Source organism: Lactuca serriola, chromosome 3 (genome assembly GCF_051521515.1).
Source record: "Lactuca serriola cultivar US96UC23 chromosome 3, Lser_US96UC23_V15, whole genome shotgun sequence".
Taxonomy (NCBI): domain Eukaryota; kingdom Viridiplantae; phylum Streptophyta; class Magnoliopsida; order Asterales; family Asteraceae; genus Lactuca; species Lactuca serriola.
In genome coordinates, this window is record NC_136410.1 from 16,697,052 (window position 1) to 16,721,749 (window position 24,698).

Consider the following 24,698-nt stretch of genomic DNA (forward strand, 5'->3'; position numbering starts at 1 on the left):
TGTGAGCCTTGTTTGATGACCATCAACAAGAGGTTAAATCGAATTAGTAATTCGATTAACTATATTTACAAGTCTTGCTTGATACGAACTGAACACTAGGAAGCATGTTAGTTTAATCAACTGATCACTGTTTAAATTGACTTGTTTGCTAAAGGATTAGTTATAGTGAACGCGAATCTAATCATTTTAGGAATCGGTGAACATGAATAAATGAATTTGTGTATGCAATTGTCTATGTTTTTAAGATGTAATTTATCTAAACCAAAGTACCTGAAGAGATTTGTTTTTCCTGTTAGTTTATCGAGAGTTGTTAATTGCTAGTTTGAGATTTATTAAACCATTTTCTTTATTATTTTCGTGTGACCTGTAACCTATAATCAAATATATTAAATTAATCCACCGTTCCCGGTGATCGACACCCGACTTACCTAAGCTATACTGTAATCTGACTAGGTACACTGCCTATAAGTGCATAGATAGTCTAAGTTTTTTAGGTTATAAATATTAAAATTAGTGGGTACTTTTGTGCACATCAAGTTTTTGGCGCCGTTGCCGGGGAACGGCTTGTCATTAATTTAGTTTATTTGATTATTCGTTATTTCTTTTTAGTTAGTTTTTATTTTTAGTTTGATTTTCGTTGATATCATTTCACTTGTCGGGAAGGTTCTTGTTGTTATTTGCAGGAATTTGGGATTGTACACATTGCTTGACTTTACTTTTTGCATGGGTTTCGAGGATGAAAGCGATTAGGGAATTCATGACCTGCTTAGCCTACTACTTTGTTGATTTGTCCAACTCAATCCATAAGGCGTAGTATAGCAAGGCGTATTGTGGTGGTTAAGTGGAAGACCGAGCTCTTGTTGTTCTTGACTAGTTAGGTCACTTCTTGTTCCGCTTTTAGTTAAAGGTGCAAGGAAAACAAAGGAAATATTCTAACGTGTCCCGAAAGTGGGTACTTTTGTGCACATCAAGTTTTGGTCGGTAAAAGTAAATTAAAATTAAAAGAGAAAAATGAAATAATAGTTTGGAAATTGCTAGATTTAGGAAATTTAAAATTTTAAAAACTTGAAATAATAGTTTAATTTAGAAAAATCTAGTGATAATTTAAATTTTGCTAATATTGTATGAAATGATCCGATGAGAACTCAAATGTTTAGTTGAGTCAATATACGTTATAGTGCATTTGTGGCCTCCCTTATTTTAGTGAAATCTTGGAACAAAAACACAACCCCACTTGGTTTGAGGGATGCAATATGTTTAGCAGCCTAAACCTGAAATGTGTCCAGGAAAATTATTATCATTAGCCAATAAAGGTTGAGGTTGAGCGCCTCTGCTTAAGCATGTAGGTTTTGAGTGGAAAAAGTGAGGTACATGTAGTAAAAAAAGAGAGAGAGAATTACGAGAAAAAGTTTGAAGAATTTTTGAGCAAATAAAGTGAAGATCAAAATATCAAAATTCCAAGAAATTTCATAAAGTTGAAGATACCAGAAATCAAATCAACAAAGGTGGTGAATTCAAAGAAATCAAAGATCAAATGTCAAAGAATTGAAGAATTCCAAAAGAGCTCCATAGTGGTATCGAAAAATTGTGATTCTAGATTATGTATGCTTAGGTTGCTCAACTAAAAATACCTTGAGGATAAGGATGTTTTATGCGGATGGATTCAAATGGTTGCATAAAATGAGCATTGTTCGGAAAAAGTGGGCAAGTGTTTATGAAGATTGTGAGTATTTAAAGTATGGGGGTACTTTAGGAAAATTTTAGACATAAATGCATGCGTTGCGGTCTTGACATAATGGCTGAGTTTTAAATGGATTGTTTAGTGCGATATTGGTAAAATAAAAGTAAATTTGCTTGAGGGCAAGCAAAGGCTAAGTGTGGGGTATTTTGATATGTGTATATATATATATATATATATATATATATATATATATTTATGCATTATATCTTAATTTTTTGGCCTTTATTATTCTCTTTTAGAACTAAAAAGTACTCATAATGCTTTGAATTATGATTTGCAGCTATTCGTTGACGATAAAGCACAAAAGAAATGACTGAAGCGGAAACCGGGCTTAGAAGCTAGAAGTAATTAAAAATGCTGGAGGAACAATTACGCCCTGCGTAATACACTTCTACGCTAAGCGTAGCGACCAAATTGAATTACGCCCAACGTAACTTAAGGGTACACCCCGCGTAATGGCTGGCACCGGATAAACTCAATCGCGTAGAAATCCTTAGTACGCCCAGCGTAATCCGGCTTACGCCCAGCGTACGTAAGTCGGCTACAAACGTTATAAAAGTCGATTTTCAGCTAACCAGGAGAGGGGATTCGACTTCCAACTTAATTTAGTCGATATTAAACTTCTGTTAAGCCATTTTGAGGGTCTAGAAGGCGGCCGGAAGGCCGTTAAGCTAACGGGAGCGGAGATCGGAAGGGTTGGAGAGCGGATACGTGTCGGTAATCATATGGGTTGCTAACGTGACCCTGTTTAGCATTCCATTGTGTTACTATTCTGTATTTAGTTTCTGATTTGGGTGTAAAAACTTTTTACTTTGTGTTTATGTTTGAATGAAGCTTTGATTATTAGACTAATTACTATATTGAATTGTTTATTTGTGTTTAATTTATCTTGTCAAGCTTGTTAAAAGATCCTTATGTATTAATGATGATTATTTGCTGTTAATTGTTAAGTGAATTGAGTTGTGTGAACACCTGCTTGATTGTTTGTCTCTTATGATTTTGATGACCATCGAGATTATAAGTCTAGGAATAACGAATGTGAAACTAGGATTAACTTGGGAATAAGTAAGTTAATGTGTGAGCCTTGTTTGATGACCATCAACAAGAGGTTAAATCGAATTAGTAATTCGATTAACTATATTTACAAGTCTTGCTTGATACGAACTGAACACTAGGAAGCATGTTAGTTTAATCAACTGATCACTGTTTAGATTGACTTGTTTGCTAAAGGATTAGTTATAGTGAACGCGAATCTAATCATTTTAGGAATCGGTGAACATGAATAAATGAATTTGTGTATGCAATTGTCTATGTTTTTAAGATGTAATTTATCTAAACCAAAGTACCTGAAGAGATTTGTTTTTCCTGTTAGTTTATCGAGAGTTGTTAATTGCTAGTTTGAGATTTATTAAACCATTTTCTTTATTATTTTCGTGTGACCTGTAACCTATAATCAAATATATTAAATTAATCCACCGTTCCCGGTGATCGACACCCGACTTACCTAAGCTATACTGTAATCTGACTAGGTACACTGCCTATAAGTGCATAGATAGTCTAAGTTTGTTAGGTTATAAATATTAAAATTAGTGGGTACTTTTGTGCACATCAAGTTTTTGGCGCCGTTGCCGGGGAACGGCTTGTCATTAATTTAGTTTATTTGATTATTCGTTATTTCTTTTTAGTTAGTTTTTATTTTTAGTTTGATTTTCGTTGATATCATTTCACTTGTCGGGAAGGTTCTTGTTGTTATTTGCAGGAATTTGGGATTGTACACATTGCTTGACTTTACTTTTTGCATGGGTTTCGAGGATGAAAGCGATTAGGGAATTCTTGACCTGCTTAGCCTACTACTTTGTTGATTTGTCCAACTCAATCCATAAGGCGTAGTATAGCAAGGCGTATTGTGGTGGTTAAGTGGAAGACCGAGCTCTTGTTGTTCTTGACTAGTTAGGTAACTTCTTGTTCCGCTTTTAGTTAAAGGTGCAAGGAAAACAAAGGAAATATTCTAACGTGTCCCGAAAGTGGGTACTTTTGTGCACATCAAGTTTTGGTCGGTAAAAGTAAATTAAAATTAAAAGAGAAAAATGAAATAATAGTTTGGAAATTGCTAGATTTAGGAAATTTAAAATTTTAAAAACTTGAAATAATAGTTTAATTTAGAAAAATCTAGTGATAATTTAAATTTTGCTAATATTGTATGAAATGATCCGATGAGAACTCAAATGTTTAGTTGAGTCAATATACGTTATAGTGCATTTGTGGCCTCCCTTATTTTAGTGAAATCTTTGAACAAAAACACAACCCCGCTTGGTTTGAGGGATGCAATATGTTTAGCAGCCTAAACCTGAAATGTGTCCAGGAAAATTATTATCATTAACCAATAAAGGTTGAGGTTGAGCGCCTCTGCTTAAGCATGTAGGTTTTGAGTGGAAAAGTGAGGTACATGTAGTAAAAAAAGAGAGAGAGAATTACGAGAAAAAGTTTGAAGAATTTTGGAGCAAATAAAGTGAAGATCAAAATATCAAAATTCCAAGAAATTTCATAAAGTTGAAGATACCAGAAATCAAATCAACAAAGGTGGTGAATTCAAAGAAATCAAAGATCAAATGTCAAAGAATTGAAGAATTCCAAAAGAGCTCCATAGTGGTATCGAAAAATTGTAATTCTAGATTATGTATGCTTAGGTTGCTCAACTAAAAATACCTTGAGGATAAGGATGTTTTCTGCGGATGGATTCAAATGGTTGCATAAAATGAGCATTGTTCGGAAAAAGTGGGCAAGTGTTTATGAAGATTGTGAGTATTTAAAGTATGGGGGTACTTTAGGAAAATTTTAGACACAAATGCATGCGTTGCGGTCTTGACATAATGGCTGAGTTTTAAATGGATTGTTTAGTGCGATATTGGTAAAATAAAAGTAAATTTGCTTGAGGGCAAGCAAAGGCTAAGTGTGGGGTATTTTGATATGTGTATATATATATATATATATATATATATATATATATATATATATATGCATTATATCTTAATATTTTGGCCTTTATTATTCTCTTTTAGAACTAAAAAGTACTCATAATGCTTTGAATTATGATTTGCAGCTATTCGTTGACGATAAAGCACAAAAGAAATGACTGAAGCGGAAACCGGGCTTAGAAGCTAGAAGTAATTAAAAATGCTGGAGGAACAATTACGCCCCGCGTAATACACTTCTACGCTAAGCGTAGCGACCAAATTGAATTACGCCCAACGTAACTTAAGGGTACGCCCCGCGTAATGGCTGGCACCGGATAAACTCAATCGCGTAGAAATCCTTAGTACGCCCAGCGTACGTAAGTCGGCTACAAAGGTTATAAAAGTCGATTTTCAGCTAACCAGGAGAGGGGATTCGACTTCCAACTTAATTTAGTCGATATTAAACTTCTGTTAAGCCGTTTTGAGGGTCTAGAAGGCGGCCGGAAGGCCGTTAAGCTAACGGGAGCGGAGATCGGAAGGGTTGGAGAGTGGATACGTGTCGGTAATCATATGGGTTGATAATGTGACCATGTTTAGCATTCCATTGTGTTACTATTCTGTATTTAGTTTCTGATTTGGGTGTAAAAACTTTTTACTTTGTGTTTATGTTTGAATGAAGCTTTGATTATTAGACTAATTACTATATTGAATTGTTTATTTGTGTTTAATTTATCTTGTCAAGCTTGTTAAAAGATCCTTACGTATTAATGATGATTATTTGTTGTTAATTGTTAAGTGAATTGAGTTGTGTGAAAACCTGCTTGATTGCTTGTCTCTTATGATTTTGATGACCATCGAGATTATAAGTCTAGGAATAACGAATGTGAAACTAGGATTAACTTGGGAATAAGTAAGTTAATGTGTGAGCCTTGTTTGATGACCATCAACAAGAGGTTAAATCGAATTAGTAATTCGATTAACTATATTTACAAGTCTTGCTTGATACGAACTGAACACTAGGAAGCATGTTAGTTTAATCAACTGATCACTGTTTAAATTGACTTGTTTGCTAAAGGATTAGTTATAGTGAACGCGAATCTAATCATTTTAGGAATCGGTGAACATGAATAAATGAATTTGTGTATGCAATTGTCTATGTTTTTAAGATGTAATTTATCTAAACCAAAGTACCTGAAGAGATTTGTTTTTCCTGTTAGTTTATCGAGAATTGTTAATTGCTAGTTTGAGATTTATTAAACCATTTTCTTTATTATTTTCGTGTGACCTGTAACCTATAATCAAATATATTAAATTAATCCACCGTTCCCGGTGATCGACACCCGACTTACCTAAGCTATACTGTAATCTGACTAGGTACACTGCCTATAAGTGCATAGATAGTCTAAGTTTGTTAGGTTATAAATATTAAAATTAGTGGGTACTTTTGTGAACATCATCTAGCTAAGGAGTGTGTGCTAAGAAGAATGAATGAGAAGAAAGAGGAAAAGGAAGATGAGGCTTATTTTCCCAGGAAACTAAAGGAAGTTAAAAAGAAGAAAAATACAGATGATGCAATAACCTGCTTTGATTGTGTAGGAAGAGGATGATGAGTTTGGAAGGGTTGAAGTGTGGTCGACTGATTCAGAGGATGAAGAGGTTCGTAAACCTACTCATGGGAGAAGCTTCATTGCGAAGGATGATGTTTCGTCATTTAGCGGAAGATGTGTAATGGTGAGTAATGAAGTTTCAGAGCAAAGAGGATATGATTTGCACAACTATTTCATTGTGAAACCTGTTTTGGAGCAAATCAGTAGATGTGAGAAGATGATCAGTAAGGTAAATTCTATTCTCAAATCTATACATTCCTATCTTCCGGTATGAAACTGAATTAGAAGAATTAAGATTTACATTTTCAAGTTTCAGTGATAGTCTAAAACGTACTCATTTAACTAATTCTAACTTAACCGATCAACTATGCGGGGTTTCGAACAAAAGTGAAGAGAGGCGCATGTGGATTGAGAAGTTAGAGTCCGATTTAGCTAGGTCTAGGGATGATTTAATTTGTTCGCAACGTGACAACTTGGGCTTTTAAAACAATGCAACATTTTTTGTTTAATTGCAAAACGGATTTATTTTAATATTACACAGCTGCATATTGACTGTGAAATAGGAAAGAAAATCCACAAGATGATTTTCCCTTTCTTGAATTGAAAGAGGATGAAATCAATACAGACTGTTACAAGTGCAAATCAATCGTGTCATCAGAAGAAGTCTCGGATGCCTATAAAATTGTTCTGGACAAAATTAAATCTTACATATAGTCCAAATACCATAAAGAAATGTTAAGACAAATTTTAGATGAAAAAGATAAAGAGAAAATCAAATATGAAATTGTACATAAATTTGACTCTCTATGCACTAAGTTGAGTTCAGAAAATAAACTTAATATTGAAAATGTGTCTAAATTTGAACATGATAGTGACATGAGTGAGATCTCTATGGAGGATGAGGTTGATTGTTCAGAATTTGTTAAAAGCGAACCTGAACCTACAAAAGTCTTAATTTTTGAAAATTCAGTTGAGTTTGCTTGTATTTCTGAAAATAATAAAAAAGATTTTAAAAGAAAAGCTTTAGTTTTCCAAAAGGTTAGAACAATTCCTAACTAGTTTTTCGCAACTACCAGACTGAACAAAAATCAGACTATAGAACTAACGTCCTTGGTAGAAGAAGACAACGCTGATGGGTGCAAAGAATATTTTTTGTCAACCCCCATTGACAATGCAGACGAAACCGAAGGTCTCTATGAAATGACCTCTTGGAGAACGAAAAGAAGATACATATCAGAACCGCTAAACAAGGTCAACACAAGCTACGAGTAAGGGAGTCCGAGTGGAACCAAGGATGTTCCAAATGATACATCATTCGAACAGGCTGAAACTCCTGTCAGAAAGACAAAACCTAGGGCTAATGTTCATAAATCTTCTGAGCAATTTTATACTAAAAACGTCAAAGAAATGTGAGATATAATAACAATTTAAAGGAAAGAAAGCATTTATGGAGATCCAAAAATCCTAACTTCGTTTATCAAGAAAAATCAACCAATCCAAATGCGAAAGTCTCTTCACATGCGAACTCGAGGAGTTTTTCAGGAACTCAGTCTCAGTATCCACAGGTTTCAAAACAAAAAGTTTTCAAAAATCCTCTTCTCCAAATCAAGCAAAACCTATGGAGAAGTCAAAGTCTCACTCCTCTCCTAACAAGAATGCATCACATTCAGACAAGACATCGAAAGATGTTAAGGGAAAAGAAAAGGTAGTTTCGGAGCCTAAAATTCCTTTCAAGAGGTCCAAAACTAACCCAAAGAAAGTTGAGAAGAAGTTTGTCAAGCAACAAATCCAAGAAAAACAAAGGAAAATATCCATAAAGGATAAGAACTTAAAAGATAACAGGATCACTTAAAAGATAACAGGATCACAAAGAAAGATAACTCCACTTTGATTAAACGATCTTATTTAGTTGACGTTGCAATTACTGTTCCTATTTCTATGAAAGCCTCACGTGGACCCAAACAACTTTGGGTTCCTAAATCTCTTTGATTTTTGTAGGTGATTCATGACGACCAATTTGACTCTGAATGGTACATTGATAGTGGTTGCTCGCATCACATGACAGGAAGGAAGGTAGAGCTAAGAGAGTTTAGAGCACTGAAGGATGGAAGAAGGGTGAAGTTAGATAATAATACACTATGAGAGATCAAGGGGTATGGAATGATCGTGAATGGGGAATTTTCCATTGGCAAAGTATCATACGTGGAAGGCCTAAAACACAACCTAATCAGTGTATCACAATTGGTTGTAGGCACAGGCTTGAAAGTGTCGTTCGACGTTGAAGGATCGAAGATAATTGAGAAGAAATCCAAAACTTGTTGTTGAAGTCTAATAGAAAAGGAGAGATGTATCCTCTAAATCAGAACCCCATCAAAGGGAAACCTGTTATCTGCCTACTTACGAAAGCTTCTTCAAATGATAGCTAGATGTGGCACCGTGGACTCTCACACAACAATTTCAAAGACATCAATAAACTCATTCTTGGTGATCATGTGCGAGGGCTTCCACTCTTGAAATTTGATAAGAAACATCTTTGTGCAGCCTACAAATTAGGGAAGCATTGTTGGAAGAGTCATCAAATAGTTCTGAACACCAAAGTCATAGAACCACTTGAATTTTTGCATACAGACCTTTGTGGTCCTTCTGCAAGTGAAAGCATTGGTGGTAACAAATATATACTTGTAATTGTTGATGATATTTCTATATTTAAATGGGTGCATTTTCTTAAGCAAAAATCAGAAGCCACTCCCAATCTCAAGGATTTTATAAAGTAGATTGAGATACAACTATGAAAGCTGGTTCGTAACATTCGTAGTGACAACGGTTTGGAATTCTAAAACCAAGCGTTTGAAAATTTTCTGACTGCGAAAGGAGTAACTCACAACTTTTCGGCTTCGTACACTCCTCAACAGAATGGGGTCATCGAAAGGCAAAACCGATCTTTGTGCAAAGCCGCAAGAACCATGCTATTGTTTGCGAACCTGCCACTCTACTTCTGGGCAGAAGCTATCGGCACAACATCTTTTACACAAAACCGATCTTTCCTAAATAAAATATTTTCCATTACCCCTTATGAAATTATTAATAATAGAAAACCTAATGTTAAGTTTTTCCATGTCTTTGGTTCAAGGTGCTTCATCTTTAATTCTAAGGAACAAATGAACAAATTCAATGAGAAAGTTGATGAAGGTATTTTCTTGGGGTAATCTTTAACATTGATGGCATATCGGATTCTAAACAAAAGATCAAAAAGAATCGAAGAGACCTACTATGTCACCTTTGATGACACTTACCATAATACGTATCAGAAGGTCGACTCCCAATCAGATGAAATCTTTCCCATGAAAAATCCGATGACAATTCCTCTCTCTGGCCTTTATGAGGAATTCATGAACCTCTTTGACAAACCTAACAACGCGATCTCTTCAGAATCCAATGAAGCAGATAACAAAGAAGACGACTTAAAAAAGATTATTAATGATGTTGCGAAAGATATGGATTACGAGCACCCCGCTCCAAAAGACTTCGAAATTCCATCTCAATCAAAAGTTGTGAATGGTACGCCACAGGGGGAGGGTTTCACTACAACCCCCTCATCTCATACACCTATTCAGGGGGAGAAAGAGCCCCTGAAATCAACTTAGAACCACCACTCTAGGGGGAGGGTTCAACTTCGAATGAAGAAGAACATACATCATTCGAAGGGGAGAATGAAAATACGAATGATGATTCGGATGTGCAGTCAGAATTTGAGGATGTAAATGCTGAACTGGATCCAACATATGATCAAAATTACCCTCCTTTGATCAAATGGACCAGGGATCATCCTAAAACAGAAGTAATTGGAGAAGCCTCTGTAGGAGTTCTAACGAGGGTACAACAAAAGGCGAATCAGACTGCACTATTCTCCAAAATGTAATTTTGCATGTTGAATTCATTTATCTTCAATATTGAGCCCAAAAACGTTAAGATTGATCTTGATCATTCTGATTAGGTGCAAGCAATGCAAGAGGATCTCAATGAGTTTGAACGAAACAAGTTTTGGAGGCTATTTCCAACTCCGAAGGATGCTTCCATCGTTGGTCGTAAATGGGTGTTCAGAAATAAGGTCGAAAAAGAGTGCAATGTGATCCGAAACAAGGAGTGGTTAGTTGTAAAAGGGTATTACCAAGAAGAATGGATTGACTACGAGGAAACATCCGCACCAGTAGCAAGGTTGGAGTCAGTTCGCATCTTTCTGGCATATGCAGCACACAAAAACTTTGAAGTCTATCAAATGGACGTTAAGTGTGCCTTCTTGAATGTGGAACTTGAAGAAACAATGTATGTGGAACAACCACCAGGGTTCGTAAACGATAAATATCCAAACCACTGTTACATTCTAGATAAAGCAGTCTATGTTCTAAAGCAAGCTTCATGAGCCTCGTATGAAACTCTTACTAGATTCTTAAAACAAGCTAAATTTAAACAAGGTTTGGTTGACCCAACCTTCTTTCGCAATAAAGATGGTGACCATTTGATGATTTTCCAAATTTACATTGATGACATCATTTTCGGTTCTAAAAATCCCAGTTTAACTGTTGAGTTTCGAAAGTTGATGGAAACTAAATTTGAGATGAGCTTTATGGGTCGAATTAATTTTTTCCTTGGTTTGAACATAAGACAGAGTCAAGAAGGAATTTTTATGAACCAGGAGGCTTACACGAAGACCTTACTTGCTAAGTTCGGAATGATGGGTGATTTAAAGGTGAAGATTCCAATGGCATTCAGAACGAAACTAACATCGCCTTAGGACAAACCAATTGCTGATATGACACACTATCATCAAATGATAGGGTCATTGATGTATCTAACCACTAGTCGTCCAAACATCATGTTTTCTGTTTGCTATTCTACCAGGTTTCAAGAGAATCATCGCGAACCCCGCATGACTGTTGTTAAGAACATATCCAAGTATCTTAAATGGACCTCCTCGCTCGGAATATGGTATCCATCTAGTTCGAGGTTCTTTGTGCAAGTGTTTTCGGATGCTGATCTCGTAGGTTGCAGTTTAGATCAGAAGAGTACAACGGGAGGATGTCAATTTCTTGATGGCAAACTTGTTAGATGGAAATCAAAGAAACAAACCTACGACTCCCTTTCAACCGTTGAAGTGGAGTACATAGCCGCTGCCTCTACTACTTCACAAATTATCTGGATTCAAAGTCAGCTTCGTGACTATGGTATCAATATAAAGCGAATCCCCTTTTATTTCGATTTGAGAGCGTCACTCGCATATGTCACAAACCAGTGCAACACTCTAAGACCAAACACATTGCACTGAGGTGTCACTTCATCAAAGATCATGTGGAAGATGGAAATGTCGAAATTCACTTTGTTAGATCCGTTGATCAGCTGGCTGGCATCTTTACAAAAGCCTTATCTGAACAAACCTTTAATCGTATTCTTCAAGTCTTAGGAATGATTGAGGTTGAATCAGTTCCGAAACTACCTTCGCAGTCTTAAAGTTTTAGTTGAATTGCAAATTGGTGCGAACGTTCGCAGTTACTCGCAGTGCACTGTTCATAGTGCGAATGTTCGTAGTGACTCGCAGTCTACTGTTCATTCGTGGTTCGGAACATCATGTATCCTTGTACATTTTGTTTATTGCTACTTATTTCATTTTTTTATTTTTATTTCTTTTTCAGAAAATCGAAAATCCCAAAATATTTTATTTATGTCTGTTTTTATTTCTTTTTTTTTCAGAAAAACAAAAAATATAAAAATATTTTATTTATCTTCAATTCTTATTTCTTTTCATAAAATATTCAAATATACCAAAAAGATTAGATAATTGAGCAGAATTGAAGACACATATCATAATGGTCTCAATTATGAATGATGGGGTAGGTAAATATTTCGAAACTATGGACTAGTTAAGTGTCCCTAGAAGCATACTGATGCATGTAGTTTGAAGCCTCTAAGACTCTATGTTGAAGCCTTAATGAATCGATAACACCAATCATTTCTTCTCAATTAGGTTGTTCATTCACATAAGTCATGAGCTACCTTACTCTTCTCATATTGAGTTAAAAGTTGACTGCTTAGTCACATTCGCATAGTTGAGGTACATTTCTCTTCTGAACCATCTCCAATTTTTCTCCATCTCATTCATTTCCACAATCGTAACCCTTGAGACTCTCGGAAATTACCCTTGAGGTTTATGGTTGCAAAATCACAGTGTTTATGATCTTAAATTCGTTATAACCACGAACTGAGTGAAACCCAAAATCCAACACATATTTACGAATTGACGGTGAACAATTTAAATGTTCTAGATTAATCACCATGGGATTGATGAAACTCCACTTTTGTGGTCCGTACAATGAAATTTTTTTTGTGCGATCTTAATGAAATGCTCTAGTCCTAAGACGTTTCTTCCCAATAGATCCAGTTTTTGTTTTTCTTGAGATTTCGACACTTATACATCCACTAAAAATAATTCCAAAGTATACTTATACATATGGCTACACTGGTCAGACAAGTACTTCATACGAACGTTCAGACTTATTTTGAGTTTCGGACTTAGTTGAAGAAGAAGCCACCCCTTTCGCTTTATTAAACGAAGCCTTTCACTATTTATCCACAAACAGATGATCGTAATTCAACGGGACACCACACAAGCACTTCAAAGTCTCTCTTGACAGCAAATGAAGAGATCATTGCCCGAGATCCATCTACTTTATGTCGTTAATGACATCACTAGAATCCCTTAGAGAATTAGTTTATTTCTTTATCTTTGGCACACTCTTGCACGGAGATCATTATGATTTTCAAAAATATGGTTCGTTGTCCTAATGGGTACTTTCAGGTTCGGAGTGCAGTAAACGGTAATCAATTGTGAAAGTATTAAATTGTGAAAGTATGAAACTGCGAAAGTTAGCAACTGAAACGACAGTATTTTATGGATAAGATTTGAAATTAGGCGTATGAAAACTGAAACGACGCCTACTGTCAGTTATGCCTCCTAGCGTTACAACTGTCAGTCATGCCTTTTTAGGCGCTTTTTCAGTAATTGGGATTATAAACCGTTGGTTTTTCTCTCTCCTATCAAATCGTATATAAGGATTTCAACGCTTCATTGTTTATTACCACTTTCAAAAGCATTTGAAATTCACCCGACGATTTCTCTCTCTACTGTTCCTCATCTTCTTCACCAAACAACAACGGCAGCCTCTTCTCACCTTTTGTCACTGAACAAATAACACAATCAACTCTGCTCAACATCAAGGCTAACCAGCATCTAATTATGGACCTTGATCCTACCAAGTACGACACCTTTCTTCAACCTCTAATCGAGTGTATGCGTTATTCACCACTTGTAATTGCCGTGATGAAAACTAAGAATGTGCCATTGGTTCATCTGTCCAAGGCATATTCAACTGCTAGGTACCAACAAGGAGAAGAGCTAATCACTTTTGAAGTCGACAACAAGAAAACCCACATCACCAAGTCCAACATATGTGTCCTGTTGGGCCTTCCTCAAGGTCGTGACCTTATTAATCCAGAATCCATCTCCAAATCTACTCTCTTGGAGATGTTCTATCAAATGGGCTATAATGAATATTTGGCCAGAGTCTCCAAATTCAAGAAGCCTAATCTTCCACCTGTATGGAATGCTCTATTCACCCTGATTTTCAAAAGTTTTTATGAGAGGGTAACAGGATCAGAATGTACGAGCAAGCTATTCATGACCATCATGTATGGTGTTTACTCAGGATTCAATCTCGACTATAGATTGGTGCTTTGGGCTCAACTCGTTTAGAGTACGCTTTCTACAACTAGGCATAATGAGATCTCCTGTGCACGTTTTTGGACGCTCGTTGTACAGAGGGCTATCGATCGCCTTAGCATTATGGTGATAGAGGGTTCAATAATGGCCAACATTCAGGTTTCCCACACCACAAACATCATTCTGTCAGACATTCACCTTCGTTGGATCAATCTCGGAATCGATGCTTCGCAACGTTCCAGCAGCAAGTGAAGTTATTAGAGCCTATTGCAGTCTACCAGCTTCTTGTCCATGACCATTGACTAATGCAATACTAAAGGTTCTTGACGATGCTGATAAGTCAAAGAAGGGTGGTAAACGCAAGAGGAATGATGGTCCATCCAAACCTTTCTAGACTCCAAAGAAGAAATTGAAGTGAGTTGCTCACAAGCCACGAACTCCCACCCCAAGTGATGAGGAGGATTCGCAATCCAACACTGTCTCTAAGATTCGCATTGAAGATCAAGTACAGTATGAACAAGATGACACAACTATGACTTCGCAACCCTAAGTTTCGGAGCCAATACCTACGAACCCCAAGGTTATTTTTCACATGCCTACATCTGTTCCAATTTCAGATGATTTCTTTCAGGGTTTCAGACCTCCTAACTCTCCACTTAACACTACCACTCCCATTACTATTGCACCATGTCCAACTATGGCTGTTTCGCAACCCCAAGCTACTCTCGTACAGTCTACTCCCTTGTTCATTGATTCTATAGCAACAACAACCACAACCACTAGTGAACCTCCAGTTTCTGTCAACGTATCTGATACGGGGGTAGGTGCTTCAGGTTTCACTCTTGGTCAAGGGTCTACTCCTATCTCACTTCTCCGACAAGATGATCCGGATAATATTTTTGGGGGTGATGAAGATTTGGAAGTTTTTGTTAATATTCCTTTCACAGTTCAAGAAGATAGCGATGATGAAGCTCTAGTTACCAAAGGGCAACTCAATGCCATCAATGAGAAGTTGGATACCTTGCTTCAGTCTACCAAAGCATCCTTTCACAATGACTATTCTGAGGAAACATTTAAAGCATTCCTTGAAACCTTAACCAAAGAGAACATTGTGAACCTTGATAAAACAAACAAGGCAGTTGATGACTCTACATCTGTTTGCAAGGAAACGACTGAAAAAGTCGATAAACTAATTTCGGATGCTCAATATTTTATGAGTACTTTCCAGACTTCCTTTGAAACGAACACTGCAAAGGCGAATGCAGTAATAACCAGTCTTGGATCTACCCTTCAGACTGAGAAGGATGCTCTTGAGAAAGTGTGCACTTGCATTCAATCTGCCAATACAAAGTTTCACATATTCATCTCTTCCACAATAGACAAGCTTCATGAAGATTTGGTTGTTGAGAAGAAAATGATGAATAAGCTTGCCATCAAAACAGAGAAGGTGAAACTTTTATCTGTCAAGATCACTCATGCTAATAAGCAAATTGACGATCTCTTGTCTGAAAAAATTGTGATGAAGAGTTGCATAGCTGATGTGCGAGCTTACTTGAACAATTTCATAGAAACTCATGATTCTCTAATCACGATCTTTGTAAGGAAACATTTGCTTGATAAACTTAGGCCTATGTTCGCAATGCTAAACAGGCTTGAGAGTGTTTTGGAGTCTTGCACACTTCCAAAACAAGGGGGAGACACTATGACGCCATCTACGAAAGAAACCCAGAAACCAATCGATACTACTTAAGGATGTGATTTTCTGAAGCCAATGTCAAAAGTTGAACCGAAGGAAAATGTAGCTTTGGGTTCTAGAGGTAAAGAAAAGATTATCAATGACAATAAAGAGGATGAACCTAATGAGCATGAGCTGAAACAAAGGAAGGCTCATGAGGCTGAGATTGATGAACACAATCACATTGTTAGAGAAGCTGAAGAAAAAGAGAAAGCTCTTCGTGATGCTCAAATCACTCTATAAGATAAGAAGGCGTTATTTCCTCCTTGGTCTATGGAGAGAATTCTAACCGAGCAATTTACAAACCAAGCGTCCATTGGTTAGAGTCGGTTACCTCGTTCGATCTAGAGAACACATTGGATTCACAACTTGATTTTCCAATTACCCCAAAAGTTTTTTTGTTTCGTAGCTTTGATGTAATTGCGAATGTTTCAGAATCGGATGAAGGTGTTAACAACTCACTAATTGAATTTTATCTGAAGCATGGCCAGCCTCAACACCTCACTTGGAGCGCAATGAAAATAACAGTTGTAAAGGTGATTGGACCTATTCAAACTGACAGCTTTGTCAATGCCAAGTTTAAGACTGCTTGAGGTTCGGAGAATTTAGGGTTTAAGTTCTCTCTCGCTGATATGCAATGTTTAAATCCCTATGATTGGATTATGTTGTTACACCTCTTGATGAACGAAGAAAAGAAGTATGAGCCAATTGTTGCTCATATCAAGAGGATGTTGCTTTCGTACATCTATAAAGTAGCGAACATGGATGTTGAAATTACCACTGTGTTGCAAAAGAAACCAACAGTCCTTCCCGAAGCTTCTGCGAAAAACATCGAGAAGATGAAGATGGGGAAAATTGAAAAGGACAACTAGACCATGATGTTTCAACAGGAATCAAAAGAAAAAGACGATATCTAGAAATGTCTATTTGCTTTTCCTGATAAACACTTGTGCTCCACTTCCTGCTTGAACTATGTTTTGGAGATCACAGAGCAATGCATGGAAAATGATGTAGCTGCAAAGAAGTGCTATTTTGATATGATACGATGGTACATTGCAGTTCCCAGTTCATTTCTCAGTATCATGCCCAAGCTCTTCAAGACACAAAAACGAACACAACCGTGAAGAGTCTCCTTCCTCAATTGACTCGAAGAGGGAGATTGTTGGGTCATTGGGTTGCATCAGTTGTAATTATTTTATATAGTCCATTTTATGTACTGGGTTGGGCCTATCCACCCGGTGTCTTTAATGATTAGGTTTTAGCTAAAAATACTACATGCATGCACTGTGATTAGTGTCGATCTTCTTGTAACCCTACTATGCCTTTACAGTAGCAATTCTTTTTCGAGTTCTTCTAAGGCAGAGATTATTAATCATTCGGCACAACTTTGATCATCATGTTCTTTGTTTATGATTCAATTACCTGTTTGAAATCTGTCGATACACTCTTCATTATTCTAACACAATTGTTTTATTGAAGTGTAACTTTTAATTATAGTCATTGTAGTTATTATTAACCTATAATTAAGATTTATCTGTGATTCCAAGTCGTTATATTGATTGATCTAATTACATGGATGATGTCTAGGCTAGATTTAGTGAGGAGTTTAATGTGGGATTCCAAACAATATACTTTGAATACCTAACGGACCCTACCTGCGATATGATCCTACCTGGTTTCTCTTATCATCTATAGATCAGTAGACATTGGGATTATTGAGGAATATCGACTATTAATTAGTCATAAAAAAATAATAAACCAAGACTAAGTTATAATTCAAACTAGGTCATATAAGGGGAAAAGCCAAGTGCTAAAGCGAAGCAGTGCCCAACTTTTCTATCACCCATTTTTACATGTGAGTGTATAGTTACTTTCTCCTTACACATAAATACAAGTATCTTAAATGTTTAATTGTTATGTATCTTGTCTTTGTTGTGTTTAATGTAATCGTACAATATGGTTGTACTTAATTTAACCATATATTAATCATACTTAATAATATGATTGGGTAGTGAAGGGTTGTGCAAAATAACAAATGAGAGGTTGTGATAGGGTTATGTGAGATAGTGGTTATATTAAGTTAATGCAATCCATGTGAATTAATAAATCGTGTCTATCCCAAGTACTTTTGTACTTCCATGTCTATACCAAGTACTTTTACATTTCCATGCTTATTCCAAGTACTTTTGTATTGTTGTGTGTAACCTAAGTACTTTTGTACAGCTGTGACAAACCCAAAAACTTTTGTATTGTGTTGCATGTCCTAATTACTTTTGTACTGCTATGCACGTCCCAAGCACTTTTGTATTCTTGTACATATCCCAAGTACTATTATACCTTAGTGTCTGTCGTGACTATCCAAAGTACTAATGTGTTGTCGTGTTTACCTAAAGTATTAGTATACTGTCGTGCTTAATCACCTAGGAATTGTAGATGTTTGTTGATAAATGTCCGGTAAGAAAGATCCCTCGAGGTCATCAAATCAGGACTAGTGAGTGAAAATAATAGGAGTGGGGTAAATGGGGTTATTTAAACGATAATTAAAGATTATAATATTGTGGGTTGAAAACCTTATATACTCACCAGGCTTCCCAACCTGACCCACTCAGTTTCTTGTATCATAGGACGCGATACGAAGATACAGATAGATGATGCAACTATCTGCCGTGAGATTAAAGGAATTCATCGGTTGTTAGAATATTGATGTAAGGCCGTTTATCCTTATGTTTTGTATCAGTCATGACATCCCAATATTTTTATAATCATTGAAAAACTTTTCTTCAAAAATACTTTTATGGGACTAATTTTGCGTTTATAAATGAACTTTGATTTCAGTAAGCACAAATAAAAAGTTTTAAAATAGCTATAAATTCGGGGATGTTACAGTTGGTATTAGAGCATTAGGTTAACAGAACTACAAAATTTAGGAAATTTATACACTTAAACTTAGAATGCTAAGCAATGATTGTGGGATGTACGTCCATTATAATTTGGATAACGCACCTGAATTGCCACAAGCACTAGTTCACCTTAGAACAAGATGCCTAATTTTCTTTATGTGTTAAATAACTTATGCATACATGCTATACCTATAAAATGTTGAATCTATATGCCGAAGAATCATTATGTAACACCCAAAGTTTTGAACGCCAAGAAAGGAAAGAAAACCCTAACTTTAAGGGGAGACTCAGCGAGTCCAAGGAGGAACTCAGCGAGTCCGAACGGGATCCGGATCGAGGAGTAAGTGACTGACTCGGCGAGTCGGCCAAGGAGACTCGGCGAGTCAGGTCTGTTCGAGGCAAACCCTAAATTCGGGACTTGGAGCCTATTTAAGTGCCTCATTCTCTTCCCTAGGGTTCCTTTACTGCCTCTTTAACCCTGAATACCAAACCCTAGCCGCCATATCGATTCTTGAGCCAATTATTGCCTTGAAGATTGCACTAAAGCTTGGAAAAGGAAGAAGGATCTTGAGGGTGCAAGAAGGGGGCTATAGATCTAGGATTGGGAAGATATTTCTGAACATTTGAAGGTATTAAGTCGTTTCCCTCCCTTTAGATCTATTTTGGTTGTGAGTTTTGGGTCTTTTTAGCCATGATTAAGTTGTCCATTTGAGTTAGAAGTTGGATCCGCTACATGTATGTAGATCTGAATGGACTCGGCGAGTCCTTTGAGTGGACTCGGCGAGTAACATGAAGGTTAGGAGGAACTCGACGAGTGGGATGAACAGCTCGTCGAGTCGGATGAAGTTGGGCAGGAACTCGGCGAGTTTGAAGAACAACTCGGCGAGTTGGTTGAAGATTGCCTTGGACTCGGCGAGTCTGTTCTTGGACTCGGCGAGTCAGGTCGCGAAACCCCAAACCCTTCGAGTTGAGACTCGAATCAGTGAGTCAAGTGGAGACTCGGTGAGTTGGACAGGTTAGGACTCGGAAATCGGTAGACTCGGCGAGTCATGGACTGACTCGGCGAGTCGAGTCACAAAGAGAAGGACTCTGAACATATGAACTCGGCGAGTCAATAGGGTGACTCAGCGAGTAGGGTTGACCTGGAAGGTTGACTTTGACCAGAGTTGACTTGGTTGTCTTTCGGGGGTCAGTTAGACTCAGTGTTGCATTGATTTTGGTAGCTCGGGGAGCGAGTGGAGCAGGAGTTCAGAGAGTTGTCGGGCAGCAGCTAGTGGGTTCATCAGCTAGTTCAACCAGTGCATGTGAGTTTCCCTTTGTATGAATGGGTCTACGGCCACAATTTCGGCCCATGTAGTATGAGTAGAAGACCCGGGGGTTAGCCCTAGGCACAGTATGCTAGTATGATATTCGGGACGAGGTCCAATGATAGAGGGCGGGTGCCCAAGGAATGGTTTATGTGATAGTTTATACATGTTGTCTGTGTGATACTCGTATGTGCCTGGTAGGGAGGTGAGCGTGGGCGAGGTCCCGTATCTCACCAATAGCAGAGTGTGGATGTTGTTCCACAACTCAGTAGCAGCAGATCAGGGGCGAGGCCCAAGTTAGGGAAGAAGTGAGGGTGGGATGGGCCCGTACCTCACTATCAGCAGGAGTATGGACGGGGTTCCATGACTCATCAGTAGCAGGACGAGGGCGGGGCCCATAGATAGGCGAGGCCTTAGGACAAGATCTGTTAGTATGTGTTTAGCTTATGTGATGTGATGTGATATGTTTATGTGCTATTATATGTTAGTGGGTGGGGCCCTGTGACAGGCGAGGCCTAAGTGAAACAGATATGTATTGTGACAACCGTCAAATTCTGGTCAATTCAAAGTCAAATAAAGTCAACAAGTCAAACCGGTCAACTTAATTTGCCCGTAGGTACTAGAGTTTACGTTATGTAATTTCTAAACAACTCTCTATTCTAATAAGGGATCATAAATCGAAAAGTACGTACATCTAGATCTCCTTAACCTAAAACAGTGGTAAGTGACGAGCCAAACCGATAAAACAATGTTACATACTCATCGGGAGTGTGTAAGATCTTTAAACAAGGCTTAACAGGGTTTACGGACCTTGCATTGCGAAGCCGGACACTCAAAAAGGTCACCAATGAAACCTCTCTCAATCGTTTTCACTCCATCTCTTCTTATCAGAAATCTCTCCCAAATCTCTCTAAGTATGTGAAATCTCTCCCAAATCTCTCTTTGTATGAGAAATCTCTCCAAGAATGTCAAATCTCTCCCAAATCTCTCTAAGTATGTGAAATCTCTCCCAAATATCTCTCTATATGTGAAATCTCTCCAAGTATTGCAAATCTCTCCCAAATCTCTCTAAGAAAGTGAAATCTCTCCCAAATATCTCTTTGTATGTGAAATCTCTCCAAGAATGTCAAATCTCTCCCAAATCTCTCTAAGTATGTGAAATCTCTCCAAGTATGTCAAATCTCTCCCAAACCTCTCTAAGAAAGTGAAATCTCTCCCAAATATCTCTTTGTATGTGAAATCTCTCCAAGAATGTCAAATCTCTCCCAAATCTCTCTAAGTATGTGAAATCTCTCCCAAATATCTCTCTGTATGTGAAATCTCTCCCAAATATCTCTTTGTATGAGAAACCTCTCCAAGAATGTCAAATCTCTCCCAAATCTCTCTAAGTATGTGAAATCTCTCTCAAATCTCTCTCGAAATCTCTCCCAACTTTCTATAATAACTCGGGGCATCCCGACCCTCGAATTTGGCGAAAACAGCCCAAAAATGGAAGTCTAAGCGAAAAACGGACTTAAGGAACCGAAACCCCTCTTAGGAACCGAAAGTCCCCTTAGGAACCGAACCCTCCTGATGAAGAAGGCTGCCGAACCGAACCCTCCTGATGAAGAAGAACCGAACCGAACCCTCCTGATGAAGAAGAACCGAACCGAACCCTCCTAATGAAGAAGAACCGAACCGAACCTCACTCAAAGAACCGAACCGAACCTTCGGACGGACCCCTCGCCCTTCGCTTCTCGCTTCTGGTTCGCACCCTTCGCTTCCGGCTCAGCACCAGCAAGGACTGAACCTCGGCCTAGGACCGAGAGGTCTCGCTGGGAACACTTTTTCTCCCGGTTTTCGACTAAATTCGCATTTTAGGCCCGTTTTTAATTGTTTTAACATGGGATTTTCACCCAAAACTTTATTTTAACATATAAGGACCCTTAACTATTAATTAATCACATTTTTAAGGATAAAACCTTATCCAAAAGAGAGTGGGTGAAGTACAAAGGTAGAGTGTTGACTTTACTTATTTCTATGACACAAGCAACCACTCCCATACCCACTCCATGTCACTATTCACCACCAGCCCATCCCTAGTCACTTCATAGGTCATTTCTCACTATTTTCAACTATTCCCACGTTCTTAGGGCTGGAACATCCATCCCCTCTCCTCACACTTTAATCATTCTCTCATTTTTATCAAGAATCACACTCCAAACTCTCTCATCTTTTTCTCTCTAATTCGAGAATTTCAAGGCATACTCCAAGACTCTTCTCCTACAATTAGTAAGTATCATCATCTTTCTAATGATTATTACACATCCTCCTACTCAAAATCAAAGATTGCTTACACAAACATCATCACATTCTTGTTAGATCTTCGAATCTTCAAGTGATTCTTCAAGTGTTCTTGGGTTCAACACTTCTCTTCTTCAACACTTACCTACTGAAATCACTCAAGGTGAGTTCATACCCCTACATTTTCATGTTTTCTCAAGTTTTTAGGGGGGGGGGGGGGGAATACAAGTTAAAACACCAAGAACATAACTAAACTTTTCTAACAGCCTTCATCAGAAAAGTTCAACCCCATTCACGGACTGTTTTGGAAAACTTAAACAATTTAGTTTTCAAAACTGTTTTAGGTGCATGTAGTTCCACTTCTTAGCTTTAAAATGACTACTTCCACATCTCCATACGATTTTTCTACAATTTATGGTGATTTTTACAAAACTGCCTATCATTTCAAACATCAATCCGGACCAGTCTGTGAGTATGGACTTTTTCACACAAGTAAGAAGTCATTAAAAATTATAATAAAAATTATGAACAAACTAGACTCATTTTCCAAACTCTCAGAAGTTACAGAACTTGATTTGGACATTTTATGATTTTTCTACAATTTTTCCAATAACAGTTACAGAAAATGTTATTAACAGAAAAACACTATAAATTTCATTTCACCTTGTAACATGTTGAGCAAGGTATACATCATTATGTGATTATGTGTTGTTGCAATATATGACAATTTTGTATTCTTATATAGACATACATCAGAAATCAAATGGATTTATACCTCCACAAGTATGGTAAATATATAAATGATATTACAAGGCTATATCCATTAAAATATAAACATTGGTAAATTATGACAAGTAAGGCTTATGCTCACTACCCACACAAATAATTAATAAACTATAATAGGTATAGTTTAGGGTTATTTTACATAACAAACACATGATTAAAGGTTTTACACATACAAAAGAGTTATTACCACTATGGATAATTATGATAAACTATAATAAGTATAGTTAAGCCATTATACCCCCACAAACGAACACGCTAGTTATAATCGGTATAGTTATGGCATATATATATATATATATATATATATATATATATATATATATATATTACAAACAAAGTGATAAACTATAATAGGTATAGTTTATGTTTCATCTACCCTATGAACTTAATTACAAGAAAGGAATTCACCATCACCACCACTTTTGGTAAACTATAACATGCATAGTTCATGTTCACTAGTCACTATCACTATTTGATGAACTATGATATGTATAGGTTATATTCACCATCACCACCACTTTTGATAAACTACAATATGCATAGTTCATGTTCACTAGTCACTATCACTATCTGATGAACTATGATATGTATAGTTTATGTTCACAGTCACTATTACTATTTCGTACACTACACTAGGATTGGTTCCGGTTATTGGGTTTAAGTCCACATTCACTTTCGCATTGTTAGTTTTCAACTATAATTTCTAAGTGTATATGCTAGAGTTATATAGAATCTAGTCGTGATTGGCTTAGAATTGGTGGGCCCGCCTCATCTCATGTTCCTTGTTTGGTTGTGGACCTAGGGCAGACCCATTATATTCAACGTTTTATCAACTAATATCTTATATAACTTATATACGCTGGAGAATTATAGGAGAATTCTACGGGTCATTCTAGGGTTCATTAATGTATCATATAGGAATATTCTATTCACACTTAACTAAGAAAATATTGGATTTTCTGGAAATCAACTCTATCAATTTTATAAGGAAAACGGTTTCTACTCCAAACAAAACTCTTATGAACTCACCAACTTAATTGTTGACACTCTTTCAAAACTACTTGTATTCTCAGGAAATCAGTGAAACAGGAAAACTTCAGCGCTTTGAGGATGGGACGTTAAACCGTCAACAATTTATTTTTGTCATCATAATGTAATTGATTTTGAAACATGTAAACATATACTTTGGTGTAACTTTTTCAATTATATTTATGATGGTTGTATTTACTTTGAGCACTATTATACACGTTGTTGTGATACTGTACATGAAGTCCTCCACCCCCGGACGTTTCCGCCATCCTTGGTTTGGGGGTGTGACATGTATCCGAGCGGGGCTCGAAGCCAAGCGGGGCCTGGAGCGGCAGGGCCGTTGTAGCGGGCGAGGCCCGAGGTAGGGGGAAAGGCCCAGGATAGCGGGCGTGGCCCAGTATGTGCAGTGTGTGGTTATGCATGGTATGTGGTAGGGTGGGGAACTCACTAAGCTTCGTGCTTACGTTTTTCAGTTTTGGTTTCAGGTACTTCTGGTAGCGGAGGGAAGAGCTCGGGGTGATCGCATGGCACGCACCATAGATTAGACAGCCTGGGAATGTTTTACTCTGATAATGAACATGTGTT